This window comes from Kogia breviceps, chromosome 8, assembly GCF_026419965.1.
Source record: "Kogia breviceps isolate mKogBre1 chromosome 8, mKogBre1 haplotype 1, whole genome shotgun sequence".
In the NCBI taxonomy this organism is placed as follows: Eukaryota; Metazoa; Chordata; class Mammalia; order Artiodactyla; family Physeteridae; genus Kogia; species Kogia breviceps.
In genome coordinates this window covers 63240631-63268423 of record NC_081317.1, presented here as the reverse complement: position 1 = coordinate 63268423, position 27793 = coordinate 63240631, and the positions used below count along the sequence as shown (strand labels likewise).

At 35.4% G+C, this 27793-nt stretch overlaps 1 protein-coding gene across 47 annotated transcripts in view; it reads right to left on the bottom strand.

The window, feature by feature from the left end:
- Window positions 1-27793, bottom strand: part of PTPRD (protein tyrosine phosphatase receptor type D) — a 2126684-nt gene that overhangs the window by 1348539 nt on the left and 750352 nt on the right. For all 47 annotated transcript variants that reach the window (XM_067041545.1, XM_067041546.1, XM_067041519.1 and 44 more), the window contains one exon: window positions 8328-8369. The gene's annotated coding sequence lies outside the window, so the exon portion shown is untranslated. The remainder of the gene's footprint in view (window positions 1-8327; window positions 8370-27793) is intronic.

Here is a 27793-nt window from a genome sequence, read left to right as displayed (position 1 = left end):
CATCATTACTTCGGTTTCACTTCCCTCCTAACACAGTCTGCAGTCCATGTGAAGCCATTTCCTGGATGCTTTTAATAGCACTATTCCTCTGGTGAAAATCTGGCACTGCTGGGGAAAAGTCACCAAATAATCCTGACTGGGTGCATTACAAACACAGCCTAATATCCTCAGGCTGTATTTGAACTACTCAGTTCTCATATCTCAAGAGTAAAAATGGTATATATCTGTATCTATCTACCTCTCTCTCTCTCTCTCTCTCTCTCTCTCTCTCTCTCTCCCATATATATATATGTGTGTGTGTGTGTGTGTGTGTGTATCTCAATATATCATACTCTCCCATATCAGACTTAGTTTCTCCTACTGAAAGAAGACAACACCATTTATTTTATTATAAGAAAACAGATAGGCTCTTTTACTTCCACAGAATTAACTTCTGTGTTAATGTTTCCTTTTAGTTTAAGGAAATTCTTATCTGAGAGCAACAGGGAACCAGGTATGTTCTCACAGGTGGTCTGTAATGTGACCACCTATGTATGGTGGAGGCTGATGAGGCATGAGGAGAGGTAGAAGGAGACCAAATCTCAGCCAGGTCTGACACACTAGGCAACTATATCGGAGTGCTCTCAAGAGGTACCTTGGAGAACCACCAAAAGCATTATTTGGGAGCATGTGAGCTCCAGGTTTATAGAAAGCACTGAATGCCAGAAATACAGCAGCAGTGACAACGAAAAGAGCGTGGACAATCACTTGCCAAGGGTAGTCACACGTGGAAATATTCAATTCTCCCTCTCTCCTCTGCCCCAACCCAAACAAATAACAACAGGGAAGGAGGAAGGGATTTGAGAAAGCAGGGTGCTCTGGCGCCCTTTCGCTATTCCTTCATTGCCACTCACCCCCACCACTACCCACAACCCCTAAAACATACAGAACCAATAGGACATCAAGTCTAGCCCATGCCCAGGAAAGGGGGAGATCTCTGAATCAAATATTAGGTTGAAACTTTCAGATAATCAAAACAATTGCATAACAACAAAAATAAGACATGTTAACAACAGAAAGGGACTGAAATGCTATGGGGTCTCCAGCTGTGATTAAGGTAGCAATGACATCATCCAGCAGGAAAGTGGGTTTGCCAGAGGACAGCAGGTAGTGTTTAATGAAAAAAATATAGATAGATAGATATTTATATCTTCTGTATTTCAGACACTTCTACCAAAACAATTTTGTTAATTTTGTTAACATACTTGTCAAAAATAATCCTTCTTGGGGCTTCCCAGGTGGCGCAGTGGTTGAGAGTCTACCTGCTGATGCAGGGGACACGGGTTCGTACCCTGGTCCGGGAAGATCCCACATGCCGCGGAGCGGCTGGGCGCGTGAGCCATGGCCGCTGAGCCTGTGCATCTGGAGCTTGTGCTCCGCAATGGAAGAGGCCCCCGTACAGCAAAAAAAAAACCCAAAAAACAAAAAAATAATCCTTCTGTTTTTTTAAAAAAATTGAAGTATATATAGTTGATTTACAATGTTCTATTAGTTTCAAGTATACAGCAAAGTGATTCAGTTAGACATACATATATATGTGTGTGTATGTGCAAGTGGGTGTGTGTGTATATATATATATATATTTTTTTTTTTCAGATTCCTTTCCATTGTAGTTTATTAGAAGATATTGAGCATATTTCCTTTGCTATACAGTAGATCCTTATTGTTCTTCTCCCAATTTTTATCTGTGACCAAGCAGGCCTGTTGATTCTGCTTAGTCATTCTATTCCTAGCCAGTTCCACTGAGGCCCACTAGTAATAGACACATAGTCCATGCTAGTATTTGGCCAATTTGGTATTGGTATTGGCTACACTGGTTATTAAAATACCAAAGTACTTATATAGAGTTGGTAAATAGGCACCGATTCAAACCCCCTTTCTCCCACTGTCTTTGCAGACTCGGCCTCCCCTCCGGGAGTCCCCAGAACCCAGCAACTATAGGGTTAGTGTTAGTACAGCAGGGGAGCCTCTTGGTCCCTGTTCTCTTGAGTGGACTTCTGTTTGGTGGGCACCAGTACCATATTTTAAATTTTGCAGAAAGATCAGAAGATGAGGTAGATATCTTTGAACCATCAATTTCTCTCTCAAATGAATTGTTACCTTGCCAATGGATACCTCTATAGACAAACATGCTCTAGTCTTTCTACACTTTAAGATATTGCTTTCTTTTCTTCTCCTTCCACCTGATGTTGTATATTTGTTCATGTTAAAGTGTCTATATTTACTGCTTTAATGAACTGCCATGGCTGTATCAACAGCCTTCCCAGATAATGGATTTGCCCTCTGAACTGAAATTTCTTACAGTGTCTTGAGAAAGATCTCCTTACAAAATATCTATCCTACTTCTATGGGTAACACAAGTTACAGATTGTAGCACTATCAAGCCTTTTTCTGTATCCCTCTCTTTGCCACACACCAAACATATATTTAATTTTTCCACTGAAGAAAATTCATAGATCTTATTGAAATCACTCAAATACTAGTAGTATTGAAGGTCTATGGTAAATGAGAAAACAGTGTTTTATATAAAATTTCAAGTCCAGGGAATGTAAGTGCCTTTCTTTATTAACATACAGTGAAATTTTTGAGCTTAAGGGAGAGTATGTGTTTGAGGAAAACACAAGAGCTTGAAGTTGTTGTCCTCCAAGATCTACTCCCATGTCTTTGACTATCACAGCCTTATAATCTATTTCTATTCGTGACATTTTGCCAGGGCTTCTGACTTATACATAAAACTACTTTCTGACTGTTTCCCTATCTGGACTTCTAAATAATACCTCTTCATCTTCTCCACCATCTCCTCTCAGCCATTAAACACATATTACTCAACACACTAACCATCAGAACCCTTAAACCTCAACTGTTTAAAAGCAGCACTCCATTTATGAGCCAGGAAAACCATGTGAACAGGTATTTCATTGAAAGGATATATAGATGCCACATAAGCACATGAAGAGATGGTCAAACTCGTTAGCAATTAGAGAAATGAAAATTAATACTACCATGAGATATTGCTGCACACCTATGACTAAAATAAAAACAGTGACAACACCAAATGTTGGCAGGGATGCAGAGAGGAAAGGTAGGTAGGTGTCAATCTGAGTCCTCTTCTCTTGGCTTGTAGGCAGCCACCATCTTACTCTGTGCTCACATGACTTCTTTGTGTACATACAAAGCATGGGGGAGGGGTGGGATTTCTTCTGCTAAGACCACCAATACTACTGGGTCAAGACACCACCCTCAGGTCATAGAACCTTAATTACCTCCTAAAAGCCCTATCTCTAAATACAGTCACATTGGGGGTGAGATCTTCAACATATGAATTTGGAGAGGACACAACTGAGTCTGTAGCAATTAGTTTCCTCTGCTGTATAACAAATTACCACAAGTTGAGCAGCTCAAAACACGCATTTATTATCTCGCAGTTTCTGTGCATAGGTCCAGGCATGACTTGGACCTATGCACAGAGTTAGCTTAGCAAAGATCCTATAGACTAAGGGCTCAGTTTCATAAGACTGTCCTCCTCCCCACATACACTTGAGATGCCAATCTCAAGTCCAAGTTGTTACCCATGCTTCCAACCAACTGGCTATAAATCAGAGGTTCCCATGACCCTAATCCTCGGGTTTGATTAACTTGCTAGAGTGGCACACAGAACTCAGGAAAGCAGTTTACTTACTAGATTACTGGTTTATTACAAGTATATTAAAGGGAATGAACAGCAAGATGAAGAGATATATAGAGTGAGGTCTGAAAGAGTCCTGAGGGCAGGAGCTTCTGTCCCCATGGAGTTGAGGTGTGTCACTGACCCAGCATGTGGATGTATTCACCAGCCCATAAACTCTCCAAACCCTTCATCTGGGGGATTTTTTGGAGCCTTCATCGTATAAGTATTGATCGATCATAACTCAATCTCTAGCCTCTCTCCCCCTTCTTGAAAAATGGGAGGAGAGACTGAAAGTTCTAAGCGTCTAATAGAGGCTTGGTCTTTTTGGTGACCAGCCCCCATCAGGAAGCCATCTCGGAGCCCACCACGAGTCACTTCACTTGGACAAAAAACACTCCTGGGGCTTCCCTGGTGGCGCAGTGGTTGAGAGTCCGCCTGCCGATGCAGGGGACACGGGTTCGTGCCCCGGTGCGGGAAGATCCCACATGCCGCGGAGCGGCTAGGCCCGTGAGCCATGGCCGCTGAGCCTGCGCGTCCGGAGCCTGTGCTCTGTAACGGGAGAGGCCACAACAGTGAGAGGTCCGCATACTGCAGAAAACAAACAAAAACCACTCCTGTCTCCCAGGAAATTCCAAAGGATTTTAGGAGCTCTTCATCAGGAACTGGAGTCAAAGACCAAATATTAGAACAAAAGATACTCCTAGTGCTCTTAGGAAATTACAGCAGTTTTAGGAGTTCTGAGCCAGGAACTGGGGGCAGATATATATTTTATATAACACACGTATATTCAGATTGTTGGCAGAATTTATCTTATGACTGTAGGAACTGCATCCTTGACTTCTTGCTGGCTGCCAGCCAGAGGCCACTGTCAGCTCTAGAGGCTTTCAGTTTCCTGCCATGTTGCCCTCTCCTTAGACCCTCTCCCACCACGGCAGCTTACTTCAAGGCCAGCAGGAGAGCAAGAGCCAGTCTTCTAACAAAATGTATTCTTATATAATGTAATGTACACGTGGGACTGTCATCTCATCACCGTTGTCATATCACATAATTACAGGAGTGGTATCCTGTCCCCTTCTCCATATTTCAATGGTTAGAAGCAAGTCAGAGGTTCTGTCCACACTCAGTGGGAGGGAATTACACAAAGGCAGGACTCATGGGAGTCACATAGAATGTGTTCAACATGTTCATTATATAAAATGTAAAACATAAAATTTCAAGAAAAATAAAAATCACACATATACCTACCACACAGAAATAATCACCATTAATCATGCCAGATGTGTTTCTTTCCAGTCTTTTTCTGTGTGCTTTCCTTGAACCCTATGCCCTAACAAAAGCACATCATATATATAATCATTTGAGTATCTCTGTGTTTCTGTGTTTTATATAAATATGTGTATAAAAGCACATGTATAAAAGAGGCATGGTATTATAATACTGTTTCAGAGTTTGGCCTGATTTTTAAGAACACAGCCTCCTTAAATAATCTTCAAAATAATGTATTTTAGAAGCTGTAAAATGTCTTAAATATTAATGTTTATTTGACAGTTCCCCTATGATTTAATAGTTAATTTGGTTCCTATTATCATGTTATAAATAACACTATGATAAACATCTTACTCCTACAAAAATAACCTTCAAATATATCTTAAATCTATACTTTCAAGAACAAAGTGGGAGGATTTCACTTCCCAATTCCAAGTCTATACCTTTATTACCACCATCTCTCTTTTAGTTCAGACAACAGATTCCTAACTGATTTTCCTGCCTTTCTTCTTGACATCATCCCAATCCTTATGCCTCTACATTCAACTGATAATCAACCAATTCATCATCAACCCTCCAGGGAGCCAGACTGATTGGAATGATTTTTCCATAGGGCCCCCTCATTGGCGCCTCACGCCTATATTATGTTATACACATCATTTTAAAATGACATGTTTCCAAGTCTCCTTCCTTCTAAGATGATAATTCCCCTGAAGGCAGAGAATCTCTATCTCTTTCTTCTTTGCACCCTTAGCACCTAACACAGTATATGACACACAGTAATTTCTTAATAAGGGAGCTGAAGTGAACTATTAAGCTAAGATAGTTTGAGTGTGCTATGGAAATGCAAATTTTCTAAGTCCCCATCTACATTTTACAATGTGGTTTTTCATCCTTGAGCACACTAACAAGGCCTAAAATTAAATCAAAGGCATGCATCCTGCTCTTGTACAACATAAAGACCCTTTGTATCAAATGCAATCTTTTTCTTTTTTTTTTTTTTTTTTTTTTTGGCCCCACTGCATGGCTTATGGGATCTTAGTTCCCTAACCAGGGGTGGAACCCAGGATCCAGTATTGAAAGCACTGAGTCCAAACGCTAGACTGCCATGGAGCTCCCTCAAATGCAATCTTTAAAAAAAAAAGAACTGATATAAAAAATGATCAAGAAGTTCACAACACTTCCTTCACCAAAAAGAGTGCACAAAGATAAAGACAGATATTATACTGTAAATGCTTACATAACCTCAAGCTTACAAATGTTGAACCATTTCTCTTCTATTCACAGAATGATCGAGATGGTTATTTACAAATTTAACACAAAACTTAACTCATTACAGAAATGGGAAGGAGTAAAGGACATTTATTACATGGCTATTATGTAGCATGTATAAGAGGTGCTTTAGGACAGTTAACTCATTTTAATAGCCACACAACCCCTGTGATAATTACTACTAAATTCATTTTATATCTGAAGTAACCTTCCAAGAATTCCACAGCTAGTAAATGACAAAGTGCCATTTCAAACTCAGAAAGGTCCAATTTCAAAGCCACGATCCTCCCACTTCCTCACACTAGGAGAACACCCAGGAAATGCCCTAGTTTTCAGTTCATTACCAGAACTGCTGCTCCCTGGAATATCAGGGGGAAGAGTAGAAATGACTAACAGCAGGTTCGAGGTTGAGGCTGTCCATCTATGGGAAACCGAGATGATTTGCATTGTGCTATGTTTGATTTAGTTCCCTGCCAAATGTCATGCCAAAGCCTTGACACAACAGAGATTTGTGCCTGGAGACATCCATTCCCTGTCTGGCAGAGTACATCAGCTGGCATATTTTCCCTGGATATTCTAAAGTCAAACCCACCTCTGAATAGGGACTGAAAATGACTAAGAGGAAAATCATATGAAAAAGGGTCAAGAAAAAAACTAAGTGTATTTCAATATTAAAATCTCAGAAAATTATCCATATATGCAGGTGAATAGCTTATTCTTTCATATAAGGGTAATGTGGAACACATACCATATACTTAGAGCCAAATTTAAAATATAAATGTGTATATAAGTGTATTTCCCCAAAAACTATGCATACAGACATCAACTATTATTCATGTTAGCGTATATAGCCACATTTTTCTTATAACCACAAATCAACTTCCAACTTTTCTTTCAATATAAAATTACTTTATCATGCAGAAAAATAAAAAGAACTGCCTTGCCAGTTTCTGTGTGGGGTTGGAAGGACCCCCAGGTAGAGTAAATGACCTAGAGAAGCTTCAGAGAAATTATAATCAGACATTTGTGAATCCATTTGATACTTAAATATCTCTAAATAAACAACATCAAACCTTCTATCAATACTTTATCACTTAAATTCCTCACGAGTTAATTCAAGCAAGTCTTCTCATGCTTTCTCCATAGTGAAGGACTGGTTTTAATAGCTCCTATCTGTGAGTTTCATTTTCACTTTCATCTGTCTTCACCTTTGTCCACTACAGTCCTCGACAGTCTTAGTTCCTTTGGTCTTAACTCAGAGCTCCCACCAAGTACTTTTTATTCATTATATACACTTTCTTTTCTGCTCCCTCTTAGGATTCAAGGCTATTACAGTTCTTGATCTTTATAATGTTCTTTGTTCCATTTTTTAAAAAATTGGAGTATAGTTGCTTTACAATGTTGTGTTAGCTTCTGCTGTACAATGAAATGAATCAGCTATATGTATACATACATTCCCCTCGCTCCCACCCTCCACCCATCCCCTCCATCTAGGTCATCACAGAGCACCGAGCTGAGCTCCCTATGCTACAGAGCAGGTTCCCACTAGCTATCAGTTTTACCCAAGGTAGGAAATCATAGGCATCCTGTATCAGCCTTATACTGGCCGCCTTTGCTTCCTATTTTCACACTGGTTTGTAATTTTAAACTAATTTCACCATTTGATTCACCAAAACCTAGACACTCTTAGGTAGTTCTTGACTGGTAATTTAACTGACCTATATCCTATTTCAGTAATTTACTCATCAGCGTCATTAAAGACTATGTTAAATACCTTCCATCAGCCTTAGAATAGTTCCACTGTTTTACTTGCAAGAGCATTAGCGACAATAGTCCTTTGAATATAGGTTGTGTGGATTAAGGCATTCTGTGTCCAGGCAGTGCTATGTAATTAATAATCAGATATTTTATTCTGATACTTTATCACTAGAATCATATTTTGCCAGATGAAAGAGTATATATCATATACATAAACATGTATTGTAATTCCATATATCTAAGCCTGAGACAATAATACAATTATTATAACATTTTTATACTTTACTCATGAAGAAAATTTGAAATATATTTTAAATGTGCATACCTTTGTCCAAGGCACATCCTGCTGTGGTCTCAGGACAGGAACCTATTGTAAAAAAATATATATTTTTAAATTAATATACTTAGTATTACAAACAGATTGAGAAATACCAATACATAAAACAAGACATGGTTTAAACCTCAACTATTGCTCAAAATGGGTATCTGCCCATTAACTTCAAAAAGATGGTCTATCTTTTGTCTTTTTTAGATGAAGTTCATTAAGAAAAAAAGGGCTAGAGATAAATACCCTGATATATCTCTCAATCTGAATCTCCAAAGGAGCTCTATTCCTTTATGTATTAAAATATATTTTTCCCAGAAAGAAATATAGAAGCAAATTTAGCTCCTGATACATAAAAGTCAATTTTAGGCAAAAATTCAGACACCACTTTTCAAAAATCCTAAATGAATTACTATGTTCAAAACAGGAAGATGAAGAGGCAGGTTAAACAGATTTTATAATAATAAAAGCTTTAGAATATTTGTTGATCAAAAAGTGGCATCAGCGTACCAATTAAAGTTAACAGAGAATCATTTTCACAGTAATAATGTTTCAAACTTTCAGGTAGTGAGACTAAAATATGTGCAGATAACAGACGTAAATATGTTCAAATGAACTTGAGTACTTTAGAAATCAAAAGAGGAAACAGAATCACATATTGCTGTGCTAAATCCCAATATTTCCATCATTTCTATTTTATTATTCTATTAGATGCAGTGACACATTTCCAAATATGTCCAGAGACCCACTCACATAGAAGGACAGATCTAAATCTAAGAACCCTCATTGCAAATGTGATAATACTAATTACAAGGATTTCAATTAAATGCAGAATGAAAGAACCACTTACTTCATTCATGGTTTTTGACATTCTATCTGCCTGAAATTTCCAGATGTGGGGAAAAAAATCAGAGAAACAAACTCTTTTTGTGATCTCTACCAGTATGTTGGGATAAAAATTTAACCATGAATAATAAATAGCACCTATAAAATAGAAATAAATATAATGTTTTCTTCCATACATAAAGATCACTAACCTAAATGAATTTAGTTCTAGAATGCACCAGAGTGGTAATCCAGTAAACTGGATTCGAATTCTGAATTACAAAGTTCTCATTTTTATATGGTAATGCCTCAGGAACTTCTGGGCGATGGGAAGAAACCAAGACTCCACGTTGCCTATAACATTCCTTCAGCCATTATTCAAGCCAAGTAGCCGTGTACAAGTGCATACACAAACACATACACATTTGTACACACTTTTCCTCTCTCACTTGAAAGGTCTACATGAGGTAATGTTTAGTGACAGGATTTGGTTGCTTAAAAAAATATACACACAGATGCGCGCGGGCGCGCGCGCGCGCACACACACACACACACACACACACACACACACACACACACACACACACACACATTTAGGCTACCTTTTAAATTTTATGGCCCAAACTAGAATTTCACTTTCAGGAGCTGAACTTTGGTCCTTGGATTACTAACCAGTTTGGATTTAGACAATGTACATAATATTATCTTAGCCTCAGTTTATCACTTATAATGAAGTTGTAAAGATTAAATTAGTTAATAGAAAGAAATTGCTTAGAACCCTTCCTAGGGTATAGGAAGTGACCAATAAACATTAGCTATTAAAAACTGTAAAATGTTTGAAAAGTAAAAATAGTTCAAATATATTAAATTATTTAAATATCTAAAAAAATATTTTAACTCATGCTTTCTACTCTATTCATCTCTCAGTATGAAAAGAGTTTTTATTGCATTGGCCAAAAAGTCCATTTGGGTTTTTCGTACCATGCTATGGAAAAACCCAAATGGACATTTTGGCCAGCCCAATATTTCTTCTATTTTAATACAATTATATTTATATTAACACAATTATAATTAAGTGCAAAATAATTGAGAAACACATAAAAAACATGAAACTTTATTCATGAAAGAAATTCAGAGAAATCAAAGTAAAAGTGGCATTTTTTGGGTCTTTGTTTTGTTTGTTTTGTTTTTGCAGGGGAATGAGGTATTTTAAGTGGTATTTAATAGCTATCATTCTATGTTCTGTGTCTTACTTATGGTCTGGAATGACTAGAGGAACAGAAAATCTTGGTAAATGACAGGGAGGCACTTAAAGTTTTCACCAGCCAAGCAAGAATCCAGTTGTCTAGCATCCATGGGAGTAGAAGCATAGGGTGAAGAGAAAGTACGAAACTCTCGATAGTCAGCATTACAGCCAGACTATAAGGAATTTATCACAGAAAACCATGGTATCAACAAAGTCAGGGCTGGATTCACAGAAAAAACAATCCCCAAATTCTAAAATCTCCATTTCTCTGGCCAGTAGGAATAATTGGGGTTTTAAAGCTAGGATTAAGGGTGTTTGCTGTGATTTTTCTGATATGGAAATAAGTTGCAGGAGGAAAGCGAGGAGACATATTTTAAAATAGTGGTTGAACTGAACTTAGCATAGGCTAGAATGAGGAGGGAAAAAAAAAGACTTGAGATGAGAAAATGAAAAAAAAGGGAAGAATAAAAAAGACAAGAATAAAACACCTATAGACTCAATAAGGAAAATTCTAAATATCAAACCTGATAGACAATATATTTGGAAAACTATGTTTTGACCAGCAGCTGATTTTTAGATCTGCTGATGGTGGTGAAACGGAGGTGGTGTATCATCATTTCATTGACATCATTTAACTGTTTTAACTCAGGCATTTTCTCCCAGGGCTAATTTCCTCCCTCCACTCCCATGGCCCAGAACATTTGGCAATCCCTGGAGACATTTTTTGTCACAGCTTGGTGTAGGGTGCTATAGGCATATAGTGGGTAGAGGCCAGGGATGCTGCTAAACAGCAGACAATTCACAGGACAGGCCTCCACAAGAAAAAATTTTTCATCTTAAAATATCAATCATGTGCTTAGGTTGAGAAAACCTGTCTGAATTAGCAGGGGATATGGGAGTTTCCTGCTACCTCAGCTCTTCACAAACCCTCCCAAATTATGAGATCACATCATTTATGTAGAGTGAATCTTCAGCAAAAAGAGTACTAACCCTGGTCAAGAGTCCTACTTAAACACTGCTCACTTAGTACTTAATGAAGCCATGCATTAAATTCAGGTTGATCAGGTACTAGTCACAAAGCTTTTTACAATGTGAACCCCCTAGGTAACTGTATTCTCACTCCTTTTCTCAAATGTTTTTCAAGGTCAGAAATATTTTGGTGGATTATCATTTTTCAGTTTTTTTTCTCTTAAAAAACACTAAATTTAAGGCCATATATTATGCCTCTTGATATAATTCAGTTTGATTAAGAGATAGGTTATTTGCCTTATTAGAAATTGGATAATACACCATAATTCAATAGTTAATAACCAAAATAAAAAATAAGGTGGTTGAATATTACTGTTCTATTTTTAAATTTGCATAAAAATAACAACTAACCTTCTTTAAGCAAATCTAAGATATATGGCTATTGAATATTTACATAAAGAAACAATATGTGCACTGACTTGGACTAAAACTAAACTTTGATAACAGTTTGTTACTATTTAAGGTAAACTAAAGTGTAATTCTGCACTGGTCTCATTTTGCTCATTTGAGAGTATCTTATTATTATCATGGTGCTAAGAATATTTAACCTGTAAACTATAATATTTTTTAAATTTTGATTTAGTGGTATTTACAAACTAAAAAACATACCATTTTTTAATTTGTAAACTGCCCTCAAGGATCTTCTCTGCAAAAGCCAAAAATCTCAGGAGGAAATTCCCTAAAGCTATTCATTATTTACAGGTGAATTTGGACAGCTAAAAGTGATGCACTGGGAAAAGGAGGAGGAAAAGAATAGGAGAGTTTATGCTTTTACTTTTGTGATTCAAAAGAGAAGCCTATATTTAGAGCAAACTCAGAAATGGTCAAAATGCATAGCAATGAAATGTCACAGGACCTACATGTCCTTCCTATGTTTTGAGCACAAGAGGTTTTCTTACCAAAGTATATCTAAGCCAACAGTTACTTCGCCAGAGCCGAAACACTATTTTACTTCAAAATAAATAAGCAGCACAGTGATGTATGCCCCTTATACCCAATATGAATACTTCAGAGATTTTGTTATTGCTCCCACCTTTATTAACTATTAGTATCTAATAAATTTGACTATATAATGTATATAGCTAATTTTCAGATACAAAGTCAGTATTTTATACTATTTCTTATCCCTGTCTATTTCTTTAGTGGTACCAAGTAAAAGTTGCTAATGTATGCATGAGACAGTGCATGTATTTAAAAGCTACATTTAATTTTTTTCCATACCTTATTCATATTGTGAACTACAGAATAACTCTATGCCATTTATGGTCACAATTGGATGTATCCATTTCCATGTGACATACAGTAAGTTTGCAAGCATAAGCCATAGAACTTATCATGGAAGCCTTTCTCCAGGGTACATCATTTTTCCCTGTCAAAACTGTCAGAAGATCATAAGGATAGGGGCAGAATTACTCCTCATTACCTTATTTAGATGTTAGGTCCTTAAAATGACTTAATTTTTCAACATATCTCGGAGAAAATTTTCACTCCATTTTCATTTCCCTACTGATGTATGACCCAATTTCAGGAGCAAGTTCAATAGATATGCTGTTATGACAGCTCTAGAAAACTAATGCAATTGGTAATTTCCAAAGTTAGATTGCAGCTATACACAAACATGCAACAGAGGTAAATATTATCTTCAGTGTTCTCCCATTTTCTGTTTAATAGTTATCTTTCTCTTTTATGGGCTTATTGCATAACCAATGCTCTCCGGATTTTTCCAGGTTTCAAGGGCTTGTCTATCAGTGGACACAGCTTCCGTTTCCTGTCTCCCCAAACGTACTTTCAAAGTGATTCTCTCCTGACCCAAAGAAAGAGTCTAACACAAAGATTTTAATTACTGAGAACAGCTTGGCCTATATCTATCTTTGAGGGAATTTATTTGCAAAAAGCAAATAATACCATTTTTAATAAAGCAAGCCTTTTGCGATATTTTGTTTTGTTTTGATAGTGATGAACAGGTGTGATAAAATTGCCATCTTCACTCATTGCTGGTGGTAGTATAAACTGGAAAGCAATTTTCCAGCACATATCGAACTCTACAAGATATTTGCTCTCTTTCACCCACTTATTTCACTTCTGGAAATCTCTCAAAAGGACGTATCAACATATGCTGACACAAACATTTATGTACTCTGATCATCCATTTCAATATTATTTACACCAGCCCCTTTCCCCGCAAAATGGAAACATTCTAAATATCTTATAATATAGAAAATGAATTGTTCCCACCGATAAGGAAATACTGTGCTTTAATTTGTAACCATATTTTTAAAAACAGTTTAACAGCATAGGAATATAAAGTGACCTTTACAATCTTAGGTGAACACTTCTGGGTACAACAGCATCCCATTGCGTAAAACTAAATCCCCAAACTCAGAAATTTCCTTTAGTCTTGCTCCCTCTAAAATGAAGAGTTTCCTTTTATAAATTAGTGAAACATTCAATTCCAAGAAGTAGACATATGTTTTTCAGCAGAGTCCTCCATTACCTCAGAAGGAGCCCCTGCTCCTTATAACTGTGGAAAGAGATTTTCCACAGTTATAATCTGTGACTACAAACTGGCAACTGCTTCACTCTTGAAATGAACTGCCTCCATTTTACAGCCAAAATAACTGGCAAAGATGACATCCAATTACAACTTTCCTTTCTCATTTGGAGGATCAAGAGGTAGTCTTCCTTTATTTCCTAACAGAGGTATCACCAAGCATCTCAGAACATAAGCCATAAAGACTAAAGAATATTCCATACTTTGATCTACCCCCTTTGTTATGAGGTACATGAATTGTTTTATGGGAATAGAACAGTCTAAACCTTGTTGTACCATGACTGCCAAGTGCTAAACTCTTTAGCAAATCCTTATTTTCAGAAATAAAACATTGCTTTACTATTCAGTAACCTATGTTCTTGGGCAAATCGCTTATCCTCAAAAGGGATGGTGATTGAATAATCTCACAGTGAATATTATCAAGTTTAACAGCCCACTAAAGTCATCCACCTGAATAAATATATGTACCTATAAAGTGGTCGCTCTCTATATGAACAACTATTTCTATTTATCAGACACTGAAATTTTTACTTCGGAGAAGCCAGTAGCAACATGGTTGCCAAATTATACCTTTAAATGTGATTTAGGCACAAACAGAAGCCTCGAAGTGGTTATTAAAAAAAAAAAAAAGATTCTATGTAAATATTAAGCACCATAGTGGGTTATACTCAACATATTTTTTGTTTGTTTGAGGTTTATGAACATACTGTAAATCTGGCAACTCTTAAGAAGGGTTGATTATAATATTCTGTCCCCATCGTATTCATGACAGCACTTCAAAAATGCCCAATTTTCAAAAGAAAATCAGAACCTACAGCAGCAGCAAACAAAACAGTGCACTTAATGTGGAGGAACAGCGGTACTGCCTGTATGCTGGGTTTGCACATCATTATTCAGAATGCGGCATTAGCACCTTGCAAGGAGGCAGGATGGAGGGAGCAGGTCTCTCATTATTTCTGGGAGCAGGACTTGAGCACCAGTTTGAAGATTTGAATGCTCCATTATCATCAGTCAGTAACTAGCGTTTATGGATCTGACACCCCACTGGATCATCAACTAATTACATTAATAATCAGATCTAATTTTCCTTTGTCTTTTTAATGTTACCCACAGACACTTTTGTCCGTGAAGGTCACTTGTTTTATGGTACTGCTAACACAGACACATCATCATTAATACTTTCATTAAAATATTTCTATGAAGTTTAAGGGCTAGTTCCTCGTGAATTTTAATATGTGTTTTTTGAAAAAGAGGAGATCAGGGTCCTAAATTCTAACTTTGTTGGAAACCCTCTGGTTTGGGGCAAGTCATTTAAAGTATTTGACATCCTTTTCTGTATTGTAGAATGAAATAATTAGAATTTCAATCTAAGGATTCACTGATTTTTGAGTATTTATGTTCTATACCTAAACTTCTTTGGGAAAGAAGAGTGGTAGATACGAGTTTTTTTTTTTTTTTTTTTTTTTTTTTTTAACATCTTTATTGGAGTATAATTGCTTTACAGTGGTGTGTTAGTTTCTGCTTTACAACAAAGTGAATCAGTTATACATATACATATGTTCTCATATCTCTTCCCTCTTGTGTCTCCCTCTCTCCCACCCTCCCTATCCCACCCCTCTAGGTGGTCACAAACCACCGAGCTGATCTCCCTGTGTAGATGGGCATTTTATACAGCATCCAGAAGCTAGAATCTTCTAATTAATCTCTCTTCTTTAATTCCTCATCCAATCCATCTTCTATTCTATAATAGGCATATTATCCCAAGCATAAATTCTGTTTGTCCTTCTCCCACTAATGTCCTAAAAGAGCTTTTCATCACCTAAGACAAAATATAAACCTCTTGGTTTTGGCATTTCATGAAGTAAATGTTCCTATCTTGCTCATTTCCCACCATTCACTCATATCACCCTTCCACTCCAAAAAAAAAACCAAACCACTTGCTATTCCCTGAATATGTTATGTTCTTTCACTTCTGTGTTTTTCATACTCTGTTCCTTGTTCTCGGAATACTCTTTTCCTGTTTCCCCTTCTGGCTAAGTTCCTACTCAGGCTGAGTTCTTCATAGCTCAGCTCATACCATCCCACTTTCGATTCTTTTCTTGAGCTTATTTATATGACACTAAAATAGGTATCTCTTATATGCCTTGCATTCCTGTACCCATAACCCTGTACTCCAATTGTTGCTTTAAAGGTAAGTCTCTTCCAAAGTACTGATCAGTTCCTAAACAGAAGGGACTTTGCTTTTTAAGTTCTTTTATTTAGTACCTAACACAACCTGGCACATAATAGGCACTAAGAAAACATCTGTTGAATGAATGGATAAAAAAATTAACCATGTTTCATAGAATAACTTATTATTAGTTGATCCTTTTTCATGTGCAAAAAATAATCCCAAACAGTCTAATCATTTTACTTTACAAGAGAAAATTGAACATGTTAGTTTAATAACCTAATCAGCCATTACACGTTAGAATAGAGATGGTGACTTACACTAGATGTTTCCTTATCTTTAAAATTACTTTTTTTCAAAATCTTAAATTGAAAACAAAAAGAAAGCTCAGTATAACCTCATAAAACACGATTTATATCCTCTTTCCAATAGCCGTTCACTTCCACTTCATAGCACACCAGACAGCAGACCTTACTCGTTAACTAGATAATAGCCAGCTAATTTTATGCACAGGTTTTCCAAATAGTCAGTACGTATTTTCTCAAATCCTCTGGGTTGAAAAGTATAAATTCAATTTTCTAGTCATCCTCTAAAAATACTTTTTAAGTTGAGCATCCATATGAGGATATTTTGGGCACCACTGAAGAGTAGTTTTATAAATGTGTACCTTGCCATATACAAGCTCATGATATGCTATCATGGTTAACCTGTATTATTCTAAGAGCACTGGAACTTATGTAAGAAAACTAGATACACTTATCTCTGGGTTTCAGATCTTATACTACATAAAATGAGATGATCAAAATATTTTTTTAAATGAAGTTTAGAATTCTTATTTGAGAAGAGAAAAAAATACCATGGGTGTCTGGTACCACTTTCCCCTACCTATCCCCAACACACATACAAACACACATATGTGTGTGTACAAACACACAGTTAAAGGAATAGTTCAAAGAATAAATATACCTCCTGAATATATAATTTTAGAAACATCAATATTTTACACTAATTTTAAAGAAAGACCTTACTATTCTTTGTAAAATGTATTAAAATAAGTGAAAAGCATAAATTGCAAGTGCATACACAAAGAGAATTAGAGTACCACTGGGGGAAAAAAAAAATACATTCTTTAACAGAATCAGCCCAAAGGGGTTTGTACATGAGTCATTGTCTCAAATACTATCTGCATATCAGAAGGGAGATGATAGAAAAGCCTGGACAAAGAGGATACTCCAAGGGCAGGAATAAGGGCTAGCTGTGATTCACTAATAAATGGCAATGGTGAGACTGGGAGAAGAAAATTAAATTGGATCATCTTGACCAATAATAAATAGTTGCCTAATTAAAGTGTTACCTGTGAGTCCCTGTGAAGAGCTACATGTGGATATGTAATATATCAAGTAACAGAACAAGCATAACTCACCAAATACTGCCTAAAACCGAGTAGGCCCTCAACAAATATTAGTTTCCTTTCCCTAAACTAGGTTAAAACTTTTGAAGTCTAAGTTTATTCTTAATGAACTTTCAGAATTTCTCAAAAGGGCTATTCCTTCTGTCCAGTAGGTTTTTACACCCGCCCTATCCCACCTAAAAATACTACTTCCTCCCGTTATCTATTAGCTAACTTCTATTATTTGTCATATCTCAATTCAGATAATCTTTCTCCAGAAATATACCCTGGTGTGTGTGTGTATATGTATGAACATGCAACATGCACAAATGAACATGGCAGTCTCTTAGTAAACACATGCAAGATGACAAAAGATATACTGTCTATTGTCATATGTATAGATATATATAGGCCATTACAATATATTTTGATGCCATTATTGAAGTTATAATTGAAAAAGCAGATGAAAATTAAGATTTTCTAAAAATCCCTAACTCCCTCAGACCCATTGAGTAAAGGAACACATTTGCCTACTTAAACAATTATTGAAAAACAAAGACCTTTCAAAATGGAGGTAAATTAAAAATTTATTAATTGAGGGAAATTGAAGGAATCTTTTCTAAAACTCTTTTGACAGAACATGAAACCTAGGCTGAGAGAAGTTAAGGAATTTGTTTAGTCTTACGCGGGTAATTAATGGCAGACCTAAAACTGGATCCCTAAGTACTGACCTTTCTGTCCAGTACATGCTGTCTTTGGGGAAGAACTTCTACAATGGGCATAAATAGCTGTGAGTGATTCATGTGGAAAATAAAATAAGGACACAAAAGGTTGACTCAGGAGTTTTACCTCCTTAACTGTGCTATACTGTCAAGTCCCCAAAAGTGTTAAAAATTCCATTGTTTAACAGGTAATTCTCAATTTAAAGTCAAAATGCTATGTTGAATACTCAGGAAGTCTTGAAAATGAAAGGAAATTTCATTATTTTGTGGTTGGTATACCTACTTCCATAGAACTTGCCTAGTTTAACGTTATTCTTCAGGTAATTATAAGTACCAGTCAATTGATTTACATTGTTTAAGGTATGAGTAGACAAGCCCAAGATATAAACTAATGTAATTTAGATACATGAAGGTAAATAACCAAATTGCCATGGAATTTGTTATCCCCCCTTTATATTTATATTTAATCATTTTGTTTAAATTCTTCCCAGGTTACCAGGGATGATTTCTATTCTTTTAAAATTAAAAATAAAGAGAGAAATATTAAAAGCTTTCTCCCATGCAAAGTTAAGTCTTAGTTATTTCTAAAAGTTCAGTTGCTTTAGATTCTGTGTGTATTATACTCTCAAATGATATTTTCTTGCTCATTATAGGAGATACATATTTTATATATCTTTAGTTTTTTTAAGTAAGCATATGATACAGTGCAATGAGAAAAATTAATTTTCAGTTTCTTTCTTGCATGAAATATCTGAGCTAATAATTTGACCTAGAAGGACTAGAATCTTTTTTTCTTTTCATTAGATTTCCCCTTTCACCAAAAGCTTTGTTAGCCTACTGAGTCATGACGAGTAATCCTTTACATGCTAGGGTACACTGTTCTTCCTGATGAACTAACAAATTAAAATGTAATGTGAAATGATGATGCTGGAAATATTGAGGAATAACCATTGATGTGGGAAGGGATCCATGATTAAACCAAGATATGCATTTTAATTTTATCAAACTGATAATACAGAATAAAATGCAGTTTGAAAGAATCCAAGGACATAATAAGCAGCATAAGAAAGCTATTTCAGAGCCCCTGCTGTCTCCCCTCCATTCTGCTGTGTGGCCCTCCTCTCACCTTCCACCTCCCCAAAACCTTATTTTGTTATATCTCGCCAAGAATTAGGAAGTAATCAAATGATTTTTCACCACCTTCATCTCAAGCTACGGTAATTATTGGTCTGGAGTTTTGATTTTTTTTTTCTGTTTTCTGTTTTCCTTAAACTTGCTTTGCTCAAGAGTAAAATGAACCACAGTACTTATCAGCTCAATGCATACACAAGTGATACTGAAGTCAACCGACTGAGACTGAAGCCAAGGTTAGCTGCAAATCCATTAGTGATTTTAAATAGTGGGGGGGCAAACTTCTTGGTGAGTCCATGATAAAACTGAATAATTGCAGGAGTCACAAAATAAGATAATATAATTTGCATGATGTCATCAGACTGATTCACTGAAAGCTTAAAAGAGTGCAAAAGGTTTCCTGTAAGATGACCAAAGCCATATTTGCTGTTCATGTATCTAAAAGTAAAATTTCTTATTTTTTGACATACAGTACATTTAGTAGCTATACAGAGCCAGAAACTAACATATCTAGAAATTTTTCTCACCATCTCTGAAGCACTCACATATCACAGAAATATCTAGAATTTGTAGAATATACTATGGAAAATTCTGTAGTATATACTGGGGGAAAATTTAGTGACATAATTTTCAATTAAGTTTGCATGCTTTTTATGATTTATTTGGTGTTAATAAACTTCCAACCATGGTATCCACAGTTTATATTTAAGGAAAAATGAATCTTTAAGATCTAATCTCACCTTCTACAATTACAAATTACTGTACTGTTTGCTTTGTTCCTGTTTTACATTTTTTTCCCCAAAGCTGTGGTAAACTTTAATAAGGGAGCTCTCACATCAGATATTTTATCATCATTAAATAATCATAGCACTTCTTATTTTAAGAATTTTTAATTAGCATATCAATGACATAATAGAGATCATATTGATTCATTCAAAGCAATTACAAAGCATTGGTTCTTTAATGGAGCTGTGGTGGCTTAAAACTAGAAGAAGGGCTTCCCTGGTGGCGCAGTGGTTGAGAGTCCGCCTGCCGGTGCAGGGGATACGGGTTCGTGCCCCGGTACGGGAAGATCCCACATGCCGCGGAGCGGCTGGGCCCGTGAGCCATGGCCGCTGAGCCTGCGCGTCCGGAGCCTGTGCTCCGCAACGGGAGAGGCCACAACAGTGAGAGGCCCGCGTAACACCAAAAAAAAAAAAAAAAAAAAAAAAAAAAACTAGAAGAAAATTGCAATGTCAAGAAATATTTCCCCGTATATATTACTAGCATATATATACATATATACATAACTATATATATATATATATATGACGTTATGAACAGGGTTTGGTGTGGGGAAGGTTTGAATGAATGTAACTCATTGTACCAGCAAAATTTAGTTAAAAACATGTTTTGAAAAAATAACTCTAAGTTAGCTAAAGCCTTCGGAAGGAATGCTAGTCCTAACTAATAAATAGGAACAAATATAAGAAACAACATTTTTTTTTTTTCTGCTTAAGAGTAATAGCAAGTAACAACGGACATAAAGCCTATTATATAATAATAAATAGAGAAATAAAGGAAATACCAAATCTCCATCAGGTAAACATCACAATAATAACTGCTTCAGGTAAAATTCAACAATGGAAGCTAAAATAATTGGATGAAGCAGGATATTCACATAGCCTTAAAGTATCTCTCCCAATTTTTTTTTTTTTTTTTAGTTTAAAGGGAAAAATAGTAAATTTAAAGTGGAAGACTAGGCACATGCTACCTTGATTGAGTACATCCAGAGGGATAAAATATACCATATACCTCCTGATATGATACACTGAGAAGAATACAACACTGCTTTTGTGGCACTGCTAAAAATACTTCACCTTCATCTAATCATGAAAAGCATCACACAAACCCAGAACAAAATTCATTCTACAAAGAAACTGACCACTACTCAAGTGCTGCAAGGTCATGAGAGACAAGGAAAAATTTAGCAACTCTCATAGATTAGCAGAAACTAAGAAAACAGCAACTAAATATAATCTGGGATCCTACTTTGGATTCTGAAACAGAAGAAAACATATTTGTGGAAAAAACTGGTGACATTCCAATAAGGACCAATTATTACTATTGTTCCAGTGTAAACTGTACAAAGACATTGTTATGACTATGTCATGTGTTAACATTAGGGGAAGCTGGATGATGGGCATATACATATACACTATGCCATTTTTTTGCTACTTTTTTGTTGATCTAAAATGTTTTCAGGACTTCCCTGGTGGTCCAGTGGTTGAGAGTCCACCTGCCAATGCAGGGGACACAGGTTCAAGCCCTGGTCCGGGAGGATCCCACATACTGCGGAGCAACTAAGCCCATGTGCCACAACTACTGAGCCTGCACTCTAGAGCCCGCCAGCCATAACTACTAAGCCCGCGTGCCTAGAGCCCGTGCTCCGCAACAAGAGAGATCACCGCAATGAGAAGCCCATGCACTGTGGCAAGGAGTGGCCCCTGCTCGCTACAATTAGAGAAGGCCTGCGCACAGCAACAAAGACCCAACCCAGCCAAAAATTTTTTAAAATAATAAAAATTAATTAATTATTAAAAAATTAAAAATAAATAAAATGTTATCAAGAATTTTATAGCTATTATAACAGAGATTCAGGCAGGTAATTAGATAAATCAAGCCAACACATTTCAAAACTTTCTTTGTAGCTACCAAATTATTCCAATGTTACCATTTCACTGAATTTTATAATCACTGTTCTAGTTCTTTTTTCCTCCAAGTAAACTGATCAGATTACTTCTCCATATTTCATAATCAATAACATGAACCAAACCCATTGCTTAAGCCTATGTTTTCTATTTTCATAACAACATTCACCTATCCCAAAATATTATCTTGTTTATATTATTTCTTCAAACTCAAGACAAGTATCTATTAATTGCCACAACATGTCTTGTACTGAAGATGTAATATGATTTACAATGTATCTACCTGTGTAGATTAACAAGATCTAGAAAAATAGTTTATGTAATTTGCATCTTATATGCCTACTGTAAACCATTATCATGCAAGTGAAAATTATTTTGAAAGTTATTGATACATTTGCATTCATTTAACGGTTATACTCTTGGTTGAAAAAAAACAATTAGCATCAATGAGCAAAGATCAAGGACCTGAAGAGTTTTGTCATCATTTGATTTGTATATAATGGTATAAAATCATATAGGCAGAAAGGAGGAAATAAATTACCATGTAACGAAAATTTTGTAACATGAACTTTACATCTCTGGAACAGAATGTGAAAAGCACAATAGAATGTCGGAAGCACAGAAGCACAGTGGAAAATCCATGGCTGGGATTAGCAATAAGAGGTGTATTTAAAATCACTTGCAGATGAGCAGTTCTAGATTCTCACTTTAATACTAGTTTTCTTATCTTTGTGTTTTTAATCACAAATTTTATATTTTCCCCATAGTTCACTGAAATTTATAAAATATTTTATTTCAAAAAAGCACAAGAACTACGGTATAATGTTAACACTATCAGTAGAAACTGAGTAGGTGGTAGAGAGTAACACTTCACCAAACATGAACTGTTAGCTGCCAGGTGAAAGTCCAAATTTGCCTATGAGATTTGGAATTGGGACACTGAAATAAAATAACACTTTATGCTGCACACAAATTGAAATTAGTATGTTGTGACTTTCCTGTATATGGGTAAGTAACTAAGGATGATGGCAAATAAGCATTTACAAATAAAAATATAGGAATTATTTCAATAATAAAAAATGTCAAATCTCTCATTGTCCAAAATTAATTTAATTGATCAATTTAGTTTTCTCTGTTAATTTTCTTTTGTTACAGTTTTCCTTACAGTCTCTGTCCTAAATATATAATTTTGTGAAAAAGAGAGTTAATTAGATTCCAGAAAAAAATAATAAGGGAAGGGAAACTGGAAAAATAACAGGTATAAGGGATTTGGGACACCTAATATAATGGATAAGGAAAAAGATGATAGAAGAATTGTATCACAAAAGGTCAAAGACCTGAGAAAGATCAAAGCTCCAAAGAAAATGAAAAAATTAAATCTGTACAACATACGTAACTTGTATCTTATAATTAGCAGAAATTCTTAACATCAAGTAAAAATAAACCATGAAGTTATAATTTTTCTAAAGCTGTTTCCCTTTTTTTTCTTTTATGCATATCTTAATATATGCAAGAAGAGTACCTGGCAATATTTTTCTATTATCAAAAGTCTTGTCATAAAAAAAATAAGACCCAAAAAATAGTTCTTTCATTAAAAGTCAGTAACATTTTATTCTAACTCCATAGATCAAAGTAAAACATTAGTCTGATATAATAGAAAAAAAAAAAAAAAAACATTTAGTTAAAGGCAGGAAGATAATAAGCAAAGACCAACCACCAACCAGGGAGGTTCTATGCTTCCAACATTTTAAAATTTGGCCAAATTTGGTCAAATTTTAAAGAAGTATTATTTTGTCCACCTGAGGTCGATGTACAATAAGGAGTAAGCTGTTTAAAAAACCATTTAACTCTTTCATATTCTTCATCTGGGGTGAAAATTATATCGAAAGTGGAAACAACTAGAAGAAACCAATGCTTTAGTCATGGATTTACTCAAAAGTCTTCAATGTCTCTGATGTTTTCAGAAATTGATTCAAATTCCTTTGCTGAGTATACTGCTATACTCCATTACCTAGGACAACACCTGGCTGGCTGGCTGTTTCCTATAGAATTTCTTGCCTTTCCACACATTTAGCATTTAATGTAGGCTACTTTGTATTGTTAATTATTTTTATGGCTCTGTATAGTTCTTTGTAAAAAGGAATTGCTTATGAGAACATTTCAGGAACCAGGCCTCTATCCCTGGTAGAGAAAGCTCTGAGACAAAACCAAGGTAAGACTCATAAAGTAGAATGACTAAACCTGTATTCAAGTTTCCATTTTTTATAGCCACTCAGTGAGATTCTCAGCACATAACTATCTAAGCATGAGACTACAATGGATGTCACACAAGGTGAGGTTCATAGGGTATAAAAAGACCCAAATAATAAATTGTTTGCTCCAAAATATTTCATCCTGAATTGTTATCTCTGTTCACAAGGCCAAGATCCTCTACTGGGGTCGGGGTTGGGGGGCGATCAACATCTTACCTGGGAATTTACCAAGAGAAGGTGGGAATCAAGGTTAAGGTAAACTAATCATCCTGACTACTGAAATCTCTCTTTCAGTATAAATAGCCTGAATAAGTTTCAATTCCATTTCTGCCTTCAAACATGGAGCTTAAGAGCTTGAGTATTTTATTTATATTTGTAGAATACTTAAAGAATACAAATAATTTCTCATATCCAAAGGATCAAAAATTGTCTTTTCAGTGCTGAACTTTTCTGACCTGTTCCCAATTTTCCTCTAATTCTAATATAGAGGCAGGAATATCTAGCTCAGCATCCTGACTCTGCTTTTCAGTAGCTCTCCATCCTGAGGTTTACCTTAACTGGATCTCAAGTCACTCAACTGTAAAAAGTGACAATTTATACAGCCTATGGATATTTTTTTTAATGAGGGGAAGAAAAGGTAAAACATTTTATAAGATACTTATCAGTATAATCATACTTATTATCACCATCATAATCTAAATTGTTTTCCTGCCCCCAAGACCTATGAGCCCTGAGAACAACACCTGTTTACTGTCTGAGCAGTTGTTTTGCCCTGTTGTTCAGTTTCCTGTTAAAACCTAACTGAGCCTCTGCTGCCCACTGCAGGAGGAAATGAGAAAAAAATCATCTCCCTTCTGCCTGGATTCTCAGGTGGCTTTAATCACTAAGTGTTTTGTTATTCTGTGATTCATTATATGAAGAATACAGTTTACTAGATATCTTCAAATGATGAGATGAATGGTAGTTTAATACGTATAAAATATAAGTTTGATTAACTATTATACCAATTTTACAAAACTAAGAAAAATGACCGAAATTCAAACAGCACATAGTAACAATTATTTTTGTTCTTAGTTACGACTACATAGACATTTCCACAAAATGTTTGGCATTCCTATTCAGTTCCTATATTTTCTATTTTCCTCATATAATTATTTAATGGATCTATTCAAAACATGTAATGCATTTCAGTCATTGCCTAGAATGGGGCCAACTATTATAGGAGACAACAAATCAGCTTTGAATAAATGGATATACACAAATATACCAATACATGTGAAAAACCCACACTAGTCTTATAACACGCAGAATAACCAGTTCAGTTTGAACAGGCTCTAGAGTTTTTTGGTAGAAGGGTGAGGATTCAGTATATGTCATAAATTTATAAAATGAACAGGAAAATGTAATAGGTAATGTGCTGAGTTTTATTTTTAACAGTTCATAATGGAATATACCGAGAAGCTTTCCTCAAAACTTCTAGTACAGTAAAATCTTATTACAGATTTTTCAGGGATTATAGAAAAATGTTTTCTTGAACTGTCATTTTATTATGTTCCATATTACTATAAATATGTGGATTCTTACCTGAGGTTTAAAAGACATTTTTTCATAGCTAAACAGAAGTCTTCAGTTAATTTTGTTAGTTATAATGAGATTACACCTTTAAAAATAAAACGAGTGTACTGGAGCTCTTTGTAAACTGTTCACATATTTGGGCTATAAAAGATCTGTAAGATCATAAAACCATAGGTGTATTTTTTTAAAGCTGAAATGGACTTTAAAGATGATAAATTTAAGGAGTTTGTTTTGAACCTGTTCAATTATGATAATGACCTTTAATTCTTTCCTAATGGCCTCAATGGAATTAATTGGTTATTTCAATATCAGGGCTCATCTTGTTTGGAATTTTAAAAGAGTCTCTTCTTTCCCATAATGGGTTCTATCAAGCCTATTTAAAATGTTCTGAAAGCACATTTTTAAGAACCTTGACATTCTCCCTCTACCATCTCTTTCATCTTTCTTCATTATTTTCAGTAAAGAAGAAACCATTTTGGTTCATTTGTAATTCTGCTTTGGTCAAGCTATCATTTAGACCTTACTAACAGTCTTTTCTTAATTACGTTTTCTATGTTGAGAAAATTTTGTGATTGGAAAGATATTATTTATAAAAATCTAGAAACTGTTTCCGCTTAATGGAAGTTACAAGCTATCAAATTTCTAAACAGGTGCCATGCTGCCATCTTCTGGTTATTTTGTAAGAATGTTTCAAAGCTTATAAACTTTATTTTTTAAAATGCCTCCTGATGTACTTTGAAATATTAGAAAAATAAATCTGTATTAAATTAAAGACAACAATTTGAATGATTAGAGTCACTATATCTAGAGTTCAGTTGGCCTGAAATCCTGAAGATAATGTCTTATACATTTGGACTGATTGGGTCCAAAGATAGAAAAGATTGGGTCCAAAAGATAGTGATGTGTTTTATACCATGATCATTTACCTTGGACACTAATGAGATGGTTTCATGACTTTTTTTTTAAATCATACTACTTTTTACATAATTTCTCTCACACCTTTTCAGTGTGGTTTCACTGAGTGTGAAACTTTCCCAAATCTACCATTCCTGTTATTATTAATAAGTGATGCTATTTAATGGTGTTGTGAGTAGCATTGAACAATTTTGCAATTTAATTGCCTTGTTTTCATGTTAAAACTCTCCAGTACCTACAGTAGCAGCATAGACCAAAGACCCAGAAGGGATGGCTAGAGAAACCAGGGTTTCACACCTTCAAGAGATTTTGTGTTTTAAGGGATCATTAAAACTAGTAGAACTTTCTTTTTTTGTGCGTTAGTTTATTCTAACGATTTTTCAGGGTTTTTTTTGTGTGTGAAAATGCCTATTCACTCCACTAGCATTCTTGTTTCAGTAGCCTTTAAGAGAAAGATAGAATGATTTTATATAAGATAAATTGATGTCTGATACTGAAAAATTATTTCAAAATGTAAGGTATTAAAAACATTGTTTTAAATTCAAATAAGAAACAGTGTCTTTAAGTCTTATGCTTTTTCAGATGACTATAGGAGAGTATAAATCATAATAGCACATTGAAAATCAGGATGCAAATGGCCCAGTAAATGTTTAGCAACAGAGGATTTTCTCAACTGTTTATTAAATGCAATCCAAAATCTAAAGCAGCTGAGACAGGTGCTAATTTCATTCCTGTTATTAGTAATTAGTGATGAAATTTAATGGTGTTTGTAAGTAGCTCTCAAGCGTTTGCCATATTAAACAGGGTTTAAATATAAGGGGCCATTAAAATGTAGTTTTTAAGCTTAATAGACTTGGGCATACAGGTATCTTGAATAATCAACACCTCCAAGAGCATATGCCAAGTTTAAATGGCAAAATCGGCCCACTTATTGTGGGCACAGAGATTACCCTGTAACTGCTGGATACAC